The sequence below is a fragment of the Ambystoma mexicanum genome, chromosome 6p, assembly GCF_040938575.1.
Source record: "Ambystoma mexicanum isolate Mex_15411 chromosome 6p, UKY_AmexF1_1, whole genome shotgun sequence".
NCBI classification, from domain to species: domain Eukaryota; kingdom Metazoa; phylum Chordata; class Amphibia; order Caudata; family Ambystomatidae; genus Ambystoma; species Ambystoma mexicanum.
The window spans coordinates 613,359,827-613,377,382 of NC_090935.1; the positions used below are offsets into that span (position 1 = coordinate 613,359,827).

The 17,556-nt window shown below is 48.3% G+C and overlaps 1 protein-coding gene across 6 annotated transcripts in view; it reads right to left on the minus strand.

Annotated features, from left to right (window-relative positions):
• Positions 1-17,556, minus strand: part of POLK (DNA polymerase kappa) — a 1,714,815-nt gene that overhangs the window by 577,020 nt on the left and 1,120,239 nt on the right. The window lies entirely within an intron of this gene.

The following is a 17,556-nucleotide window of genomic DNA, read 5'->3' on the forward strand; positions in this document are numbered from 1 at the left end:
AGACTTTCTCGGATTCAATCCTGCGACCAGGTCAAACAGTGATCCTTGTAGTGGATGCATAAAGAGGTCTGGGAAACCCACTACCGGTACGACCACGGCCCATTGACCTGTTCTTGGGTGGATGGCCCCTGGGAGGGTCTCAACCACGCTTTAGCTCACTATGCTTTCCACAGAAGAGACATTTCTATACACATATCAGTCTTTGTTCCACCCATAGGTAGTCCAGCACCAAAATTGTAGGCAATTATCCTCTGAACAAGAGCTGTGTCCGTGCTGGTAGAGAGATTCCCAGACCCCCCTTTGTTTTGCATAAATTAACTTTGGGTCTCACCCTAAGTTACCAGGGCGAACCAGACGTGGACCCCTTGCTCACTGTTTTTAGAGAGACACAGCTTCACCTCACTGACGATGCCCAACAAGGCTGAAACACGTGTATGGGGTTGCTGTTGGTACTCTTGTTCAGAGGAGAATTGCCTAGCATTTCGGTGCTGGGCTGCCCCTGGGTAGGACAAAGACTGATATGCGGGTACATTTGTTCTCTGTGAATGGGACAGTGAGCTAAACACTTGGTAGAGTCTCTCCCAGGGGTTATTCACCCAAGAACAGCTGTGTTCATGCTGGTAGAGAGATTCCCAGACCCCCCTTTGTCTTGTAGTGGATGCATTTGTACACTGAGCCACAGACCAGAAGTTAATATAAATCTGTGCTCTATGGAGAGCCTATGGTGCAGGATTATAAATTCTGTATTTCGAAAATGTAAAGATTTTCCGCGACTGTGTAGTTTATTCATTAAGAGCATGCAAACAGCAATGTATCTGTTGCAAAAATGTTACCAATTGGAAATGGTTGCTAGTAAATTATATCTTTTTCTGAAATGCATTTACAATTTTGGGTGTTAATAAAATTGCTAGTGTGTTCTGGCTTGCACTATCACCATTCACTTTTGCCAAGATCAGTTTTGGAAAAATAACCCCAAAAAAGTCATAAGAATTCCTGTTGCAGTGAGTCGTGTAGCATATCTTCATATATGGCCTAGAAAATTGAAAATAACTTGATTTTAAATCAAAAGAACTGGGTGTGGAGACCACCAGGAAGCACAGGCCATAATAACGGTGTAGATATGCGCTCCGCGCTCCACAAAATCCCATCCCGGGAGCTTTTTATTACATTTCCCCCAGGGTGCTAAATACTGGCTGGTGTCCGAATTTCGCAGCGGACCCCAGCAGAGCCCCGATGGACCCTGCAGAGTGCCGGGTGAGCCGCAAAAGAGCCAGTGACAGAAGCCGTGCTGAGAGCAGCAGCGGGCCAAGGTGCAGTGGCGGCTTCCGAGGCTGTGTGACGGAGGAGCCCAGGAAAGAGGGACCAGGCTGTTGGCTGCAGGAGGAAGCAGCTGGGAGAGAGCAAACATCGGACCAGTTGCCTTAGCAGGTGAGCAGGCTGGGCCCGTTGGGTCAACTGTAATACCCTGTGGACACGTGAGGAGCCCAACAGAAAGAGTGAGCAGCCTGAGATTGCCTGGTTTTGGCTGGTGGCCTGGCATTTAGCCAAGCGTGCTGGTAGAGCTGCTTGGGCTGCACAGTGGTGGACCTCAACTCGGTGGGACCCAGCTTTGGAGACGAGTGCTGGACTCTGTATGGAGGCAGAGCAGTGGGAGGCATCGCTGAGATTAGGTGGAAGGCCGAGAGAATTGAACTGCTTGAGACAAATTGTGCTCCAAGCCCGACAGGGGCAGTTGGACTGGTAGTGGCAAGAGAAGTGAGCGCCGCCAGTGAAGCCTTACCCATTTAGGCGGTTGGAGGAGGCCACTAAAGGGGACCAGCTCGGTGCCCGTGGAATAGCCGGGCAGTGTGCAGAGGTGACAAGAAGACGAGGAGGGCGCAGTTCCTGGTGTAAAGTGCCGGCACTGGGCAGGTGCAGCAGTGTGGAGGATGCTGGAGAAGGAAGTAAACTCAGGAATTCAGACGCTACAGCGCTTCAGGAGTGATGGAGTCCGGTGAGAGGGCGCCTCCATGGCAAGACACAGAGCGGGCGGTGAGTCGCCACTCCTGACAAGACCCACATTTTCCAAGAGATCAAGGCCATCAGGAGTGATACACAGGCCTCCATAGTGGACTTGAAAGGGAGGGTGGATACGCTGGAGAATAAAATGGAGGCGGTAGAAAATACCCAGCTACAAGTAGACCTCAGAGACATGAAATGCGAGGCACGACTGAACAATTTGGAGACGAAGGAAGAGGACACACTCCTGAAACTCGACGACCTCGAGAACAGAGAGCAAAGGAACAACCTGCGCATCCTGGGCCTGAGGGAACAGAAAGGAGGGACGGTGGTGGATGTGGCCAGGAAAGTCAGAGTTAATTAACACAAATTTCATGTCGGAAGGCAGTCAAACCGTGGCGCTGGAGAGGCGCACAGAGGAGGAGGAAGCAGAAAGGGCCACAGGTCCATAGTGGTCCGATTCCTCAGGTATGGGGAGAAAATGGAGGTGCTGGAGAAGAGAAGTGACTGGGGAGTGTCCAGTATGATGGTGATACGGTCTAGGTGAATCAGAACATATCGGGACTTACCTTGTCACGTCGGAAGGAATTTCACCCTGTCACACAGTGGCTGTATGAAAAAAGGGGGTCCGTATCGCTAGGGCTTCCCTTTTGCCCTGATGTTTGAGAATGGAGAAACTGACTATAGGATCACCAACGGGAAGGAAGCGCAGCAGGTGCTATGGATCCTAAAGGACATGGATCAGAGCCAGGCACGGCAGAAGTAGTCTGATGACCCACCCACGGCGAGGAAGAGAGTGCCAGGAAATTTAAGAGACTAAATACCCCTTCTATAGTGAAGTGACTCTGATGTGGGTCATGAGAAAAATGGCACGGGAGGAGCACTTAGGTGGGGTGCAGGGTGCTGTAACTAACAGAGGAAATGGTGATGGTGATATTAGGGAATGGGATGTGGAGTGAGTGACCTTTGATAAATGGTTGATAAATGGTTGTCTTGAACAAGGAGGGGGTGGTTGGGGGGTTGGCAGAAGAGGGTTTGTAGGGGGGATTTTGAAATGGGAATGGGAGTTGGGAGGGGGAGTTATTCAAGTTAGGTACGTTATTCCCACTGTACGTAGAGGCGCAAGAGGTTTGGTTGAATTATAGCTCCTGTAGACGGTAATAGTGGGGGGCCGGCTGACCTGTTCCGGGTGGGGACACTCAATGTAAAAGGTCTAAACTCACCTACCAAGGGCTCGTTGGTGTCTAGGGAGTTCTGAACACTGGGTCTGGATGTCTTTTTGGTGCAGGAAAGTAGGTATATTGCTGGTGAGGAAAGAAAAATCTTTGGGGGGCAGGTATTTTGGACTTCGGGCGGGGTTAAGAAGGGTGGAGTGGGTATCCTCCTACATAGGAGGCTGAGGATGGGAGACACGAGGATGTGGAACAGGGAGAACGGACGGGCGCTCTTGGGTACCATTGGTAGGGTTCAGGTATCCGTGGCCATAGTCTACTGCCCTAATCAGGGGCAGCTAAGGTTCTTTAAGGAGGCATTGTCACGAGATATTCCGAGAGACCAGAGGCCTACTGTTGCTGAGAAGGGATTTCAACATGTGGGCGGATCGAGGGTGTGGGGGGGGGGGTTGAAGGAGAGGGGCAGGTGCGGGTACAGGGAGGTGAGGTTCTGCGACATACCTAGACCAACGTGATTGTACGATCGGACCGGAAAAAAGGTCCGACCGTACAAAAAGTCCAGAAAATGCTACCATCAAAGGTTTGAACACCAAAAGTTTGAACCTTTGGTGGTAGCATTGTAGGTAAGTATTAAAAAAAAGACTGCCGGGGTGTCCCCCGCAACACCCCGCTCACTATACTGTGTGGTATAGTGAGCGGTGCGTTGCGGGGGACACCCAGCAGCACTCCCGAAAAACAAAACAAAAAAAAACAACACAACAAAAAAAAAAGAACGGGGGCTATGTGGGTGTCCCCTGCAACACCCCGCTCACTATACTTTAAAGTATGGTAAGTGGGGGTTGGGAGAGAAACCCTGCAGCTCCAAAAAATAACAAAAAATAAACAAAATGAAAAGGACCCTGCTGCGCTGGTTCCCGATCACGGAAGTGAAAGGGAACTGGCGCCGCTGGGACACAGCGTGAAGAGAAGGTAAGTAAGGTTTGTTTATGTTGGGGGTGTGGGTGTGTTGGGGGTGTGTGTATTGACTAATTTTGTCTGCAGAGGGAACATCTGAGAAGGGTGTCCGAATGTGACTTGGTCCCCATTAGCTGGACAAACCACGACATGGTATTAATGACTTTCTCTACGCCGGGGTTGCGCACAAGGGAATCCCTTTGGAAATGTAATGACACATTGTTGAAAGATGCCCTCTTTCTAGATGACATGAGGAAGGCAGTGGGGGAGTTCTTCCAGTTCAATGACACGCAGTGGTAGATCGGTGCACAGTATGGGAAGCGGCAAAGGCGTCCTAGAGAAGGTATTGATAAGGGAGGGGACTTTTCAAAAGCGGGAAAGGACTGGGAGAGCGGAGCAGCTCAGGGGAGAGATCTGTGCCTTGGAGGTGAGGGGACAACCGGAGGCCCAGCTGTGGAAAGGAGCGAGGGCAGAAGGCCAGTGAGAAGAGATAGGAGTTGAAGGAACTAGAGGTAGTGCGTCAGCAGCAGTTCCTGATGCAGTGCTATTAAGAAAAGTGGGACAAGGCCGATGCCTTGATTGCAGCGTGGCTCTGGGGGCATAGTGGAGAGCGTTGGGTAGACGGTATCAGAGATGCGCAGATTCGTTCGGCAGCGGGTGGGGGGAATCGCACAGAAGTTTGCAACGTTCTATTCGGACTTGTATAACGTGGAGAGAGAGGTAGATGAACAGGATCTTGGAAGCTACTTATAGGGGGGTCTCCCTTGCCCGGCTTAGTAATGAGGAGGTGATGGAGATGGAGGGCCGATAACCCAGGAGGAGGTGCAGCTGGTTATTCAGAAAATTAAGATGGGAAGAGCTCCTGGAGATGACGGGGATACAGTTGGTTTCTATAGAACTTTAGCAAATTAATTGGTTCCTCATTTGTTGCAGCTTTACAATCATATTGGAGACATGCAGGGCTCCCGTCTCTTTTGGGCGGGCATTGATATAGGTGATTCGGAAGAAGGGGAAGGACCCACTCAATTGCAAGTCCATGCTTGTGGCCTGGACTGGGCTGCTCTTCATTCTTCACCTCGGATCGCACAGCGCATGTGGTTGGTGGACTTTACGGATGGGCTCATCCAGTCTGGGCCCTGGGCAGTCTGACTACTATCACGGCCTGTGAATGCCCAGGCTGCCTCGGGCATGCAGCTTTGGTCCTTGGTAAGGATTAGGGACTAGAGAGGCACTCGAGGCCATGGCCCCCCAGAAAGCCCTATGGTGGGCTGGATGGCTCAGTCCAGGTAGGTTCCCTAATAAAACACACACAACCACGACACTAAATAGTTTGTTCATACACTCCCCTAATGTCCATATCTGTTTCTAGATTTCTCTTACTATACAAGTGTCACGCTCACCTGATTCCCACGGAGGCGCAGGTCTGGCTTCGAGTGCTGATGCTTCTTCAATGGTGAAGCGCAGGACTCTGATGATGGACAGGAAGGGCCCCTCTACTCTGGCTTTTCTGGCTCGCAGGAATATTCCCCTGTGCGTGAAAAGGGAGTATTACCTACTGACGGAATAATGCTCAAGCCTCCCACTCCCTTCAAACCCTCCTCGATACCCTTCCACGATTCCCCGTGAAGTCTCACCTTAGGGTCTGGAAGGATGAGTTCTCCATCCTGCTTCTGATGCAGGGGCGCGTTGAAACCCAGTTACTTCACTGGATCGAGGTTTGATGGGAGTTCAAAATAAGCTTGACTATTCAGGTGAGGCGCTGTAAGAGTTCTGTTGCAAGTTCAAAAGTTCAAGCTTAATAATAATGTTCATTGTCTTATTGCAGCAAGCGCTAATGCTTATGTCTTTTTCCCCTTAGGGGCCGGGGTTCGGAATGCCGGGGATATGGCGCCGACCCGAAGTGTAAGTTCTGGATGAGCGTTCAGGTAATGTCTTTGCATTCGCTCATTCAATGTCTTTGTCTTTTTTCCCCATTGGGGCCGGGGTCCGGAATGCCAGGAAGCGTCAGGACCCGAAATGAAATGGGAATGACCCAACAGGTAAGTCTTAGAAGGAAAGTGAACTTTTCCTATTTCCCTTCCTTCTCTCACCTTGTTTTCTTGTTTTTTCTCTCTAGGCTCTGGGAAGTGGGTGCGGATCCAGAGGATCGCTGCTGAAGATGGAGGCGGCCAGGAAAGATGAGTGAAATGCAGCGCTGCAGCGATCGAAGCAAAATGCTTTTAAAATGATGTCTTCCCTTTCAGGATCGTCGGTGTGATGTCCCCGTGATGCAGCTTTAGCAGGTAAGGTCTTCTTTCTCTCCAATTCTCTCTTATCTCCCTTTGCAGGCAACCCAGGATGCTGACAGGCGTGGCTGAAGTCCAGATGCAGGAGCTGACACGGTGAGCGTCCAGCTGCGAGGAGCAGAACAACGCGAAGCGTGAGTTGCTGATCGGGCGTGGTTTAAATAGCTTTGGAAGAAGTTCTAAGCATGTATCCTTCCACCGATCAGGTATGTATCCTTCCCCGACCACACCCAGGTGGAAAGTAGTCCCACAGGTAAAGTAGTTCCATTCAGGCCTCAAGAGGGCCTGGATGTAGCAGCATGGTCTGCATCAGGTAAGTGCACATTAAAACACTTGAACACATGTCTAGCTTTATGAGCCTGGGCCAGGACAGGGGTCCAACATGAGCCTGGCGCCTAAGGCGCCAGGACTGTGTCCAAAGGGCCCCAGCTTGGGCCCGCTGGCACTTCCCTGAGGGGAATGATGCCTGCCTCTGGGGTTGCTGGGTCGGACCTGGCTTCTTGGAGGTAGGCATCATGACAGTACCCCCCCTCAAGGCCCCTCCCAAGGTTGTTCCCTCCGGGGGTTTTGGCTTGTTCGGAAATCTACGGTGGAACCTTTGTATTAATCGAGGTGCCTGAACATGGTTACTAGGCTCCCACGATCTCTCCTGAGGTCCATATCCCTTCCAGTCAACAAGATAGAAGAGTTTTGACTTTAACACCTTGGAGTCTAAAATGTCTTTAACTTAGAATTCTAATTCCCCTTCAATTTGAACTGGGTCTGGAGGCTTGGACAGTCGGGTCCCTGGTTGTACTGGCTTCAAAAGTGATGCATGAAAAACTGGATGAATACGCATGTTAGACGGTAAATCCAGTTTAAAGGCCACGGGATTGATTATAGCCTTGATGGGATAAGGTCCTATGAATCTGGGATTGAAGGTTCGCGGGCCCTTGAGGGGTAAATGTTTCGTTGCTAGCCATACCTGGTCTCCTACTTGGTAAGGAGGAGTTTTACTTCGGTGCAAATCAGCATTTTCTTTATACTTTTTCTTGGCTTGCTGTAAATGAGTTGCAGCTTCTTTGAAGGCTTGTGTTATTGTGGAATGCAGATGATTTACTGTGGGCATTTCCAGGGTCAGAGGTGGATCTAGGTCAGAGGTCCGAGGATGGTGACCATACAAAGTATAAAAAAGGAGTTTGTCCGGTTCCAGAATGCACTGAATTGTTGTATGCATATTCTGCAATCCAAAGGATGTCATTCCAATTTAACTCGGATTGGTGTAACATGCACCGAAGATATTGCTCGAGAGTCTGATTGGTTCTCTCGGTTTGTCCGTCGGTCTGGGGGTGGTGGCAGGTGGATAACCGCACATCTATTTGTGCTAGTTGGCAACATTTCTTCCAAAAATGGGAGATAAATTGACTTCCACGATCGGAGGCTAATATGGAAGGAAAACCATGTATGCGAACTATATTCTCCAGAAATTCCTTGGCCAAGGTGGAAGCTGAAGGCAAACCTTTTAAAGGGATAAAGTGGGCCATTTTGGAGAATAGATCCACAATTACAAGGATAGTGTTGTAACCAGCACAAGGAGGCAGGTCAGTTATAAAGTCCATTGACAAGGTGTGCCATGGTGCCGGTGGAATATCCAAGGGTTGAAGTAGGCCGGCTGGCCTTTTCTTTTGACCCTTGTTTTGGGCACAAATTCCACAAGACAATACAAAAGACTTTATGTCTTTTCTCCAAGAAGGCCACCAGAAGTGGCGTTTGATTTTTTCCTCCGTTTTAGCGATACCAGGGTGTCCTTCCATTAATGATTCATGATGATGGGCAATAACAAGTTCTTGCAATTCTTTACTTGGCAGAAACAACCGCTCCTGGAAATAGGGTAAATCATCCTTAACGGTGTAATGAGGACCCTTTTGACTCCATTCCAGTAAGGCTGAAGAGTCTAGAAGTTGTTTTACTTGCGTTTGGATGTCCTCAATAGTTTGCAATGAAGTTAGGCCTAAGATTCTTTGTTCAGGTATGATTGGCACAGGTTCTAAACTCGAATTGGGTTCTTCCATGCCAATCCGGGATAAGGCGTCCGCTTTACCATTCTTGCAGCCAGGGCGATAGGTAATTACGAAATCAAATTCCGCAAAGAATAGAGCCCATCGGAGTTGTCGTGAAGATTGAGCTTTGGCCGTCTTTAAATATCGTAAATTTCTGTGGTCCGTAATTACGGTGATGGTGTGTCTTGCCCCGAGAAGGTAGTGACTCCAAGCCTTGAAAGCAGATTTAATAGCCAGTAACTCCTTGTCAGTAATTGCGTAGTTGATTTCAGGAGGAGAAAATTTCCTGGACCAAAAGGCCACAGGGTGTAGTTGGTTAGTTTCTGGGTCTCTTTGCGACAGGACAGCTCCCATGGCTGAACTGGATGCGTCAGTTTCCACAATGTAAGGGAGATCTGGGTGCGGGTGCTTCAATACAGGTGCAGAGGTGAATTTGGTTTTCAGGTCCTGAAAGGCTTGTTCGGCCTCAAGAGTCCATTCAAAGCGTTTGTTTTTCTTTAGGAGAGCTGTGATGGGTTGGACTGTTCGGGAAAATTCCGGAATGAATCTTCGATAGAAATTGGCAAAGCCGAGCATGCTCTGAACTCCCTTCACCGAGCTAGGAGATGGCCATTTGAGGGTGGCGTCCACCTTTCGCGAGTCCATTCGGACTCCCTGAGGTGTCAGGATGAATACGAGAAACTCAACTTCTGTGGTATGAAAAACGCATTTTTCGAGCTTTGCAAATAGTCTGTGCTGGCGCAATTTCTCAAGAACTGCCCTAACATGTTTTCTGTGATCGGATTCTGAAGAAGAGTACACCAGGATGTCGTCAATATAAACAATGACACAGACATCGATAAGTTCCCGAAGAACATCATTCACAAAGTACTGAAAGGCGGCAGGTGCATTGCACAAACCGAAGGGCATCACCTGATATTCGAAGAGCCCAAATTTGGTGCGGAATGCAGTCTTCCATTCGTCACCTTCTTTCATACGCACCAGGTGATAAGCTCCTCGGAGATCTAACTTGGTGTACACACAAGCTTCTTTTACCTGGTCAATAAGCTCAGGGATCAGGGGCAGAGGATAACGATTCTTAATCGTTATTTGATTTAGGGCGCGATAGTCTATACATGTTCTAAGGTCACCCTCTTTTTTCGGCACAAAGAACAGAGCTGAGGAGACAGGAGACTTGGACGGGCGAATAAAACCCTTGGCTAGGTACTGATCTAAATACTGACGCAAATGCAGGTTCTCAGGTTCTGTAAGAGCATAAATCCTACTACAAGGTAGTTGAGCATTGGGTACCAGATGGATTTGGCAATCATAAGACCGATGGGGAGGTAACGTGTTAGCCTGTTCCTTCTGAAAAACGTCTTGGAATTCTTGGTATTCTGACGGTAGCTGTACAGGGGTGGAAGTTGCTGAGGCTAGACCCATAACTGGATTTCTTGGATAACAAGTTGGTTCACAATCAGGAAAACCTATCTTCTTTGCTCGCCAGTCGATTCTGGGATTATGTGTTTCTAACCAAGGAATTCCAAGAATTACTTGAAATTGTGGGGCCTTGATCACATCAAACACGATTGCTTCCCGATGTCCATCCTGACCCACCAGTGTCATTTCAACAGTGGAATGCGTTACAGGCCCTGAGGCTATTTCGGTTCCATCTACTGTAGTAATGGCATCTTGGGTTACTTTCGGGCGGAGAGGGAGCTTAATCCTGGAAGCCAATTCACGGTCTATGTAGTTTCCAATAGCTCCACTGTCGATGTATGCTTTTACAGCATGCAACTGCTGAGGCTGTTTTGGGTCCACGAGCACCATTGGCATGACAAAATGCGAGGTCAAAGAGTTTGTTTTCAAGCTCGGCAAGTGGACCCCTACGCTTGTCGAGCTAGGTCGTTTCCCGAATCAGGTGTCAATAAATCGTTATCAGTGGCTCCAACCACCTTCTTAGGTGGTTTAACCCGACAATTTTGAAGAAAGTGACCGGAAGTCCCGCAATACAGACAAAGTTGCATTTGCCGCCTTCTCTCTCGTTCCTTCTGCGTTAATGGTCCTTTAACACCGCCGATTTGCATAGGTTCGGATACGTCGGTACTCTTGGAGTTAGCGTGGGTTTTGATCGGTACTCGGGTTTCGTACTTGAACCGATCTGCTTTTCTATTTTGAAGTCTGTGATCAAGTTGAACCACCAAGTCTATGTAGTCTGCGCAGACCTGGGGTGGATCTACTATCTGAGCTAGAACATCCTTAAGCTCTCCGTGCAGGCCTCGATGAAACAATGTGATCCTTTTGTTTTGTGGCCATCCAGTTTCCACAACCAGTCTATTAAAGGTGGCAACGTAGGACAGGAGATCCTGATTACCTTGTCGTAAGGATAGCAGTTCGTTATCAAGGGCCTGTCCTTGAGAGTGTTGAGCAAACAATCTTTCCATGCTGGCCTGGAAGCCCTGAAAATCCTGGAGAATGGGATCATCCTGATTTACCAATGGAATAGACCAATCGGCAGCACTGCCACTGAGGTAAGATAGTATAAAGGCTACCTTGGTCTGGTCGTTAGGGAAGGCCCCGGGTCTGCATAGAAAGTGTAAACGACATTGGTTCATAAAGACGGCATATTTCTTGGGATCCCCCGCAAAACGTTCAGGCGGGGCCAAAGGCATGTGTCCAGGTAGATTGATTTGTACCGGGTTATTCAAACCCATTGATGTGGAAGTACCTCCGGAATTAGGTAAAGGAGTGTGCCCTGCCTGGGCCTGCAATAACCTTTTGGCCAGGTCATCAGTTCTTTCCTTGGATAGGATCAGTTCTCTTTTGAGAGCGTTGGTCTCCTGGCAGGCTGAGTGCACTTCTGCCCGTAATTCCCCCAAAAGCTGGGCCAGCTGATCTGTCTCGGAAGTCTCCATAGCGCCCGGGTGGGAAATTGTGGGTAGGCTTCGCGTTCTGTCACGCTCACCTGATTCCCACGGAGGCGCAGGTCTGGCTTCGAGTGCTGATGCTTCTTCAATGGTGAAGCGCAGGACTCTGATGATGGACAGGAAGGGCCCCTCTACTCTGGCTTTTCTGGCTCGCATGAATATTCCCCTGTGCTTGAAAAGGGAGTATTACCTACTGACGGAATAATGCTCAAGCCTCCCACTCCCTTCCAACCCTCCTCGATACCCTTCCACGATTCCCCGTGAAGTCTCACCTTAGGGTCTGGAAGGATGAGTTCTCCATCCTGCTTCTGATGCAGGGGCGCGTTGAAACCCAGTTACTTCACTGGATTGAGGTTTGATGGGAGTTCAAAATAAGCTTGACTATTCAGGTGAGGCGCTGTAAGAGTTCTGTTGCAAGTTCAAAAGTTCAAGCTTAATAATAATGTTCGTTGTCTTATTGCAGCAAGCGCTAATGCTTATGTTTTTTTCCCCTTAGGGGCCGGGGTTCGGAATGCCGGAGATATGGCGCTGACCCGAAGTGTAAGTTCTGGATGAGCGTTCAGGTAATGTCTTTGCATTCGCTCATTCAATGTCTTTGTCTTTTTTCCCCATTGGGGCCGGGGTCCGGAATGCCAGGAAGCGGCAGGACCCGAAATGAAATGGGAATGATCCAACAGGTAAGTCTTAGAAGGAAACTGAGCTTTTCCTATTTCCCTTCCTTCTCTCACCTTGTTTTCTTGTCTTTTCTCTCTAGGCTCTGGGAAGTGGGTGCGGATCCGGATGATCGCTGCTGAAGATGGAGGCGCCCAGGAAAGGTGAGTGAAATGCAGCGCTGCAGCGATCGAAGCAAAATGCTTTTAAAATGATGTCTTCCCTTTCAGGATCGTCGGTGTGATGTCCCCGTGATGCAGCTTTAGCAGGTAAGGTCTTCTTTCTCTCCAATTCTCTCTTATCTCCCTTTGCAGGCAACCCAGGATGCTGACAGGCGTGGCTGAAGTCCAGATGCAGGAGCTGACACGGTGAGCGTCCAGCTGCGAGGAGCAGAACAACGCGAAGCGTGAGTTGCTGATCGGGCGTGGTTTAAATAGCTTTGGAAGAAGTTCCAGGCATGTATCCTTCCACCGATCAGGTATGTATCCTTCCCCGACCACACCCAGGTGGAAAGTAGTCCCACAGGTAAAGTAGTTCCATTCAGGCCTCAAGAGGGCCTGGATGTAGCAGCATGGTCTGCATCAGGTAAGTGCACATTAAAACACTTGAACACATGTCTAGCTTTATGAGCCTGGCGCCTAAGGCGCCTGGACAGGGGTCCAACATGAGCCTGGCGCCTAAGGCGCCAGGACTGTGTCCAAAGGGCCCCAGCTTGGGCCCGCTGGCACTTCCCTGGGGGGAATGATGCCTGCCTCTGGGGTTGCTGGGTCGGACCTGGCTCCTTGGAGGTAGGCATCATGACAACAAGTATGCAGCCCTGCCTAGATGGGCCCAATTTGGGCCACGGGCTACACCTGCAACTACACAATAGTCCTTTCCCTTCCTTGCAGTGGTTATTGATACAATAAGTGTTGAACCTATACACGAACACAAGTATCCTCATCTTGGACTGCAAAGGTTGTCCTTGAAATGGCACTTGTTTTATCCTGATTCCAGCATGGATGTAGGGGGTCAGGAGACTTCATGGGAGCTTCCACATGTATTTTGATTGCTGCCAAAGCAGCCTCTCAGCCCATGGATTGCATGGGACAGGTGAGGCAAGAATATTCCTAGATCCTTTAATTCCTTTAGTTTGGAGTGGGGAGGCACTTTGGCTGTTTTCCAGCCTTAAGAATGCAATCTCTGAGCTATACTCAAATTGGGAAATGCAGTGCTGTACTGCACAGAGGAAATCAGAGTGGCCATCGGTGCCAGGCAATTTCAGTTGTTTCATTTGAAATGTTCCTCATCGCCAAAGCTGGCCACTGATGTCTGCATGCCATGCAATGTGTTAAAAAAGCAGGTTCCAGGCTTTTTATGTTTACTTCATGTAAGTTTATTCCAGCTTAAAGGTTACAGTTCCTCATGAAGACAATAAGGACATAAATAATGGACAGACACCGGCTCCCACCACCCAGGGCCAACCAGCAGTAACTGTCACTGAATAGAACACTCACCAAGAATATTCTATCATCCACACACAAACATTCCACATGACATCACCAGAGACAGGCACGATACAACACACCTCCCTCCTTTACAAACCTAACGTGCACAAAACAAGTAACACACCACATCAAAACTACCACCTTGCAAGAACATTCCACATGACACTCAACTGAAAACGGACACTTCCACAGGCAACCCCAACCAACAAAAACATGACACCCTGACAAACCGCAAACCAAATACCCTCGCAAAAATACTATCGTCCATCTGCCTGTTCCTGCCACAAACAAGCAACTGGGCTCTCACCCCATGACCAACTAACCCTGACCTGGGCAACATCCCCTACATTCCTGACCACCACACAACGGCTTCGCCTCCTGCCACCTGCCCCCGCCTACAATAGCGCAGGTGTCCAGGCTGCCACCCTGGAATCTCCAGCAGGTCTCTAGACTGCCACTCTAGAGAACTAAGACCTCAAAGACTCCAAAACATCAACCACAACCTCACACCAACAGGGAGTGCTGGATGGAAACACTGAACATCACTCAAACCAACAGAAACACCCATGGACTCAACACCATACACACCACACTATACCAAGATGTACAATCCCTCCAAACGCATTGAGAGCAGTGGCCACATACTCCCAAAGCGAACATCATAAACTGGTAAAAACTGAAACAGTATATTTAGCCAGAATGACATCCTCACCCAAGTCAAACTAGTGGAACCAAAAGGCAAGACAAAATCCACAATTAACAATCACAAGTAACATAGAAAATCATTTACTCACCAGCTATGGACATACCACTCCCACCATCACCGGGTCATTACTAGGCGTCCCGAGGTACCCCTTCAACGTCAGCTACCAACAGTCCAATATGATGAGAAGGTTAAGAAACCTTAGAGAAGGCGCTACCTCCTCTTAAAACAACCAACATAGTCGTTCAAACTTTACCTGGCAATTGAGATAAACTCATCAACAAGCATTCTCCTGTACTGCAAAAGCATGGGCGCTACCCCGCTCTAGAACTACATCCTAGCAGTTCAACTTTTACCAATAACCTAACATAAGTACACCGCTTCATGTAAACTTCATGGCACCATACATCATTGTCCAAACCATACCAGGCACACATTACCCAAGAATTAACTCACATGTTTCAAAAAAGAACAACACGCATAACCCATGCTAACTGTGAGTTCAATCCGCTAGCAATCTCTCACTGACTCTCTCCCCATCCAGATACAGATAATGCATATTATATATAATACCATAAGAGAAAGATTGATAACATGCATTTCTAAAACAATGAAATGCATTACCCATATTTTCCTATAAATGAAACAAAACTCCAAACCCACAACTTGAATGAACCTAAGGGTCCATAGCCATTACTAGGCTCCATCACAACATTAATGTCCATAGCCATTTGGGCTCCGCAGAAATCGCTACCTGTCCATATAGCTTCATGCAACTCTAAATGCTGCAAAGCTAAAAGAAAACAGTTAGATTTAACCGTCACATACAAACATACTCATATGTGCATGCATTGCATCAACACAGTAACATATTGTGCAAGCGGAAGTCCATGTGCCAAAAGCAAGACCAACCTGAAAATCTCTCAAAAAGGTTAATACTATCACAAGCATAGACCAATGCAATATTGTCATTTAACACATAACCACTTAACACCTGAAATACCTCAAAATGTTAGATTAGCACTTGCACACTCATGCAACTCCACACTATAATTCTTTGCATTCAAATGTGCAGTTTTTTCTATAATGTCCAGTGATCATAGAACCTGCAAATCCTCAAAAGTGTTAAATGTGCAAACCAACTTAACAGCCACAAAAGCGGTACATACCAGCATTTAACCCACACAAGGTTTAATCAACCTTACAACCGTTGTCCAAGCCCAATTAATTCAAAATACGTTCACTAGTGTATAACCTTTCTCCCAAGCACTACATGGTTAAGAGCTCGCTACTCAAAACTCAAATGCATGCAAAAACCATAACACAGCACAACCCTGTAAACCTTTACTATACCAAATATTAACAATGAGAAGTAGCAGAACTTCCCTTATTGTCCTCGCCGTCGGGCGCTCCATTGCACCTCACCGTCCAAGGCGGAACAATGTCAGTTACAGCTGACTTTATCCCTCGTACGCTCGTTCCCATGAGAAGTAGCAGAACTTCCCTTATTGTCCTCGTCGTCGGCCGCTCCATTGCACCTCACCGTCCAAGGCGGAACTATGTCAGTTACAGCTGACTTTATCCCTCGTATGCTCAGTGTTCAGTCCAGAGCTTTGCACGTAAACGCAAACTCCACTGTCCTGTAGCGTATTATTACTGTTCCATAGTTTTGCTCACCACAGCCCAACCCATGACCGCAAGAAGCAATTACGCCTCACTGCATGCGAGACATCTCACCGCGTGTCCCACATTTCCTGTAATCAAACGAAGCATAGCCTTGTATTGGCTGCCGTGTACCTCTAATGCTTCACTGGTACCGGCGCCATAGGCTTCCTGGTCATGTTTTGCGACGTCCTCGTGTCCTTTACTTGAAAGTTGAAGGCGTAGATTGTGTTCCTTGGCCAAGGCGCATTCGGAAATAACATTGTGAATGCAACAGCCATCCATGCTAAGACCTCCCATGGAGTTCTATCCATCACCAGCTGCACTCTCCGTGACGTCACCAGTCGACCTCAGCGACGGAGCAAAACACATCTCCTGCTGCCAAACGGTCGCACATCCGCCCTTCCACACACCCTCAATCCCGGCGTAGTAACAGTCCCAAAGAGACACAGGGCGGTTTCAGAATTGCACGATTGCATAGCGCATAAAGCATTTAACCTCATTCACCCTGCACAATACTGCTAAGATTGTTGCTAATTCCGTCCTCAAGTCACGTAATGATTACACCAGAGCCAAATCCATTTCTTTACTTTATGGGACGGTGCAACTAGCATTTCATCTTATAGGCGCAGCTTCTCTCCTGTGCTCAAATGGCCGCATCCTCCCCCTCTGGTCCATTAAGTGCTAAACCACACGAACATTGACCAGTTGATTCCCTTAAACAACCTCCTGGGACCCAGCTTGCACACGGTTTATGATGGCTGGTCCCACCAACAATGGGGTTCATCCCTTCTGCTTCCCTTGCGCCCTGGGTGATGGGACTTACAGTTTCTGGGGGTGGTGGTGTCCTTCTCCATCAGCTTGTCCTTCCTGCACCCCCCGCAGCAGGGTCCTCAGTGCTTCAGCTTGTGGCACGCGTGTTACCAAAGACCGCCTCGTCGCCATTGTTAAAAAAGCAGTTCCAGGCTCTTTATGTTTACTTCATGTAAGTGTATTCCAGCTTAAAGGTTACAGTTCCTCATGAAGACAATAAGGACATAAATAGTGGAGAGACACCCGCTCCCATCACCCAGGGTCAACCAGCAGTAACTGTCACTGAATAGAACACTCACCAAGAATATTCTATCATCCACACACAAACATTCCACATGACATCACCAGATACATCACCAGAGACAGGCATGATACAACACAATGCATTTGTAGGTGCCGCCTTGAATGTAGTTCATTTCCAGGAGATCAAACTCCGGGCCAGGTGAAGCCCAGAGTCCTGCCACAGCAATTTCAAAAGTAAAAGCTGCAAAGATTAAAAAAACAACTGCAGGCAATGTAAAGTGCAATTGCAATCTCAGCAACAATACAGTGAAATGAGAAGAAATTAAGCCATGCATTACTGCAGCCTGCATTGGTTGTTTGAGAGGCACTAATTCCACGCTGTGTATCTAAATAAAACATTTTAAAATGTAACTATTTCCTCCAGCCCATACAAGGCACTTCGCTTGCATCACCAGCTAGTGCTGCACAACGGCATAAACAGCAGACAGAGCATTGATTAAGTGAGCGAGTCAGGTCACACCAACATATGGTCTGCACTGCTGGAAATTGACCTTCCACTGATTTAAATCTGAGACTGTAGAACTAGGATAGCGGAGGATAGCACAGGGGCAACATGCTTGTCTTGGAAGCAAGACCACGCAGA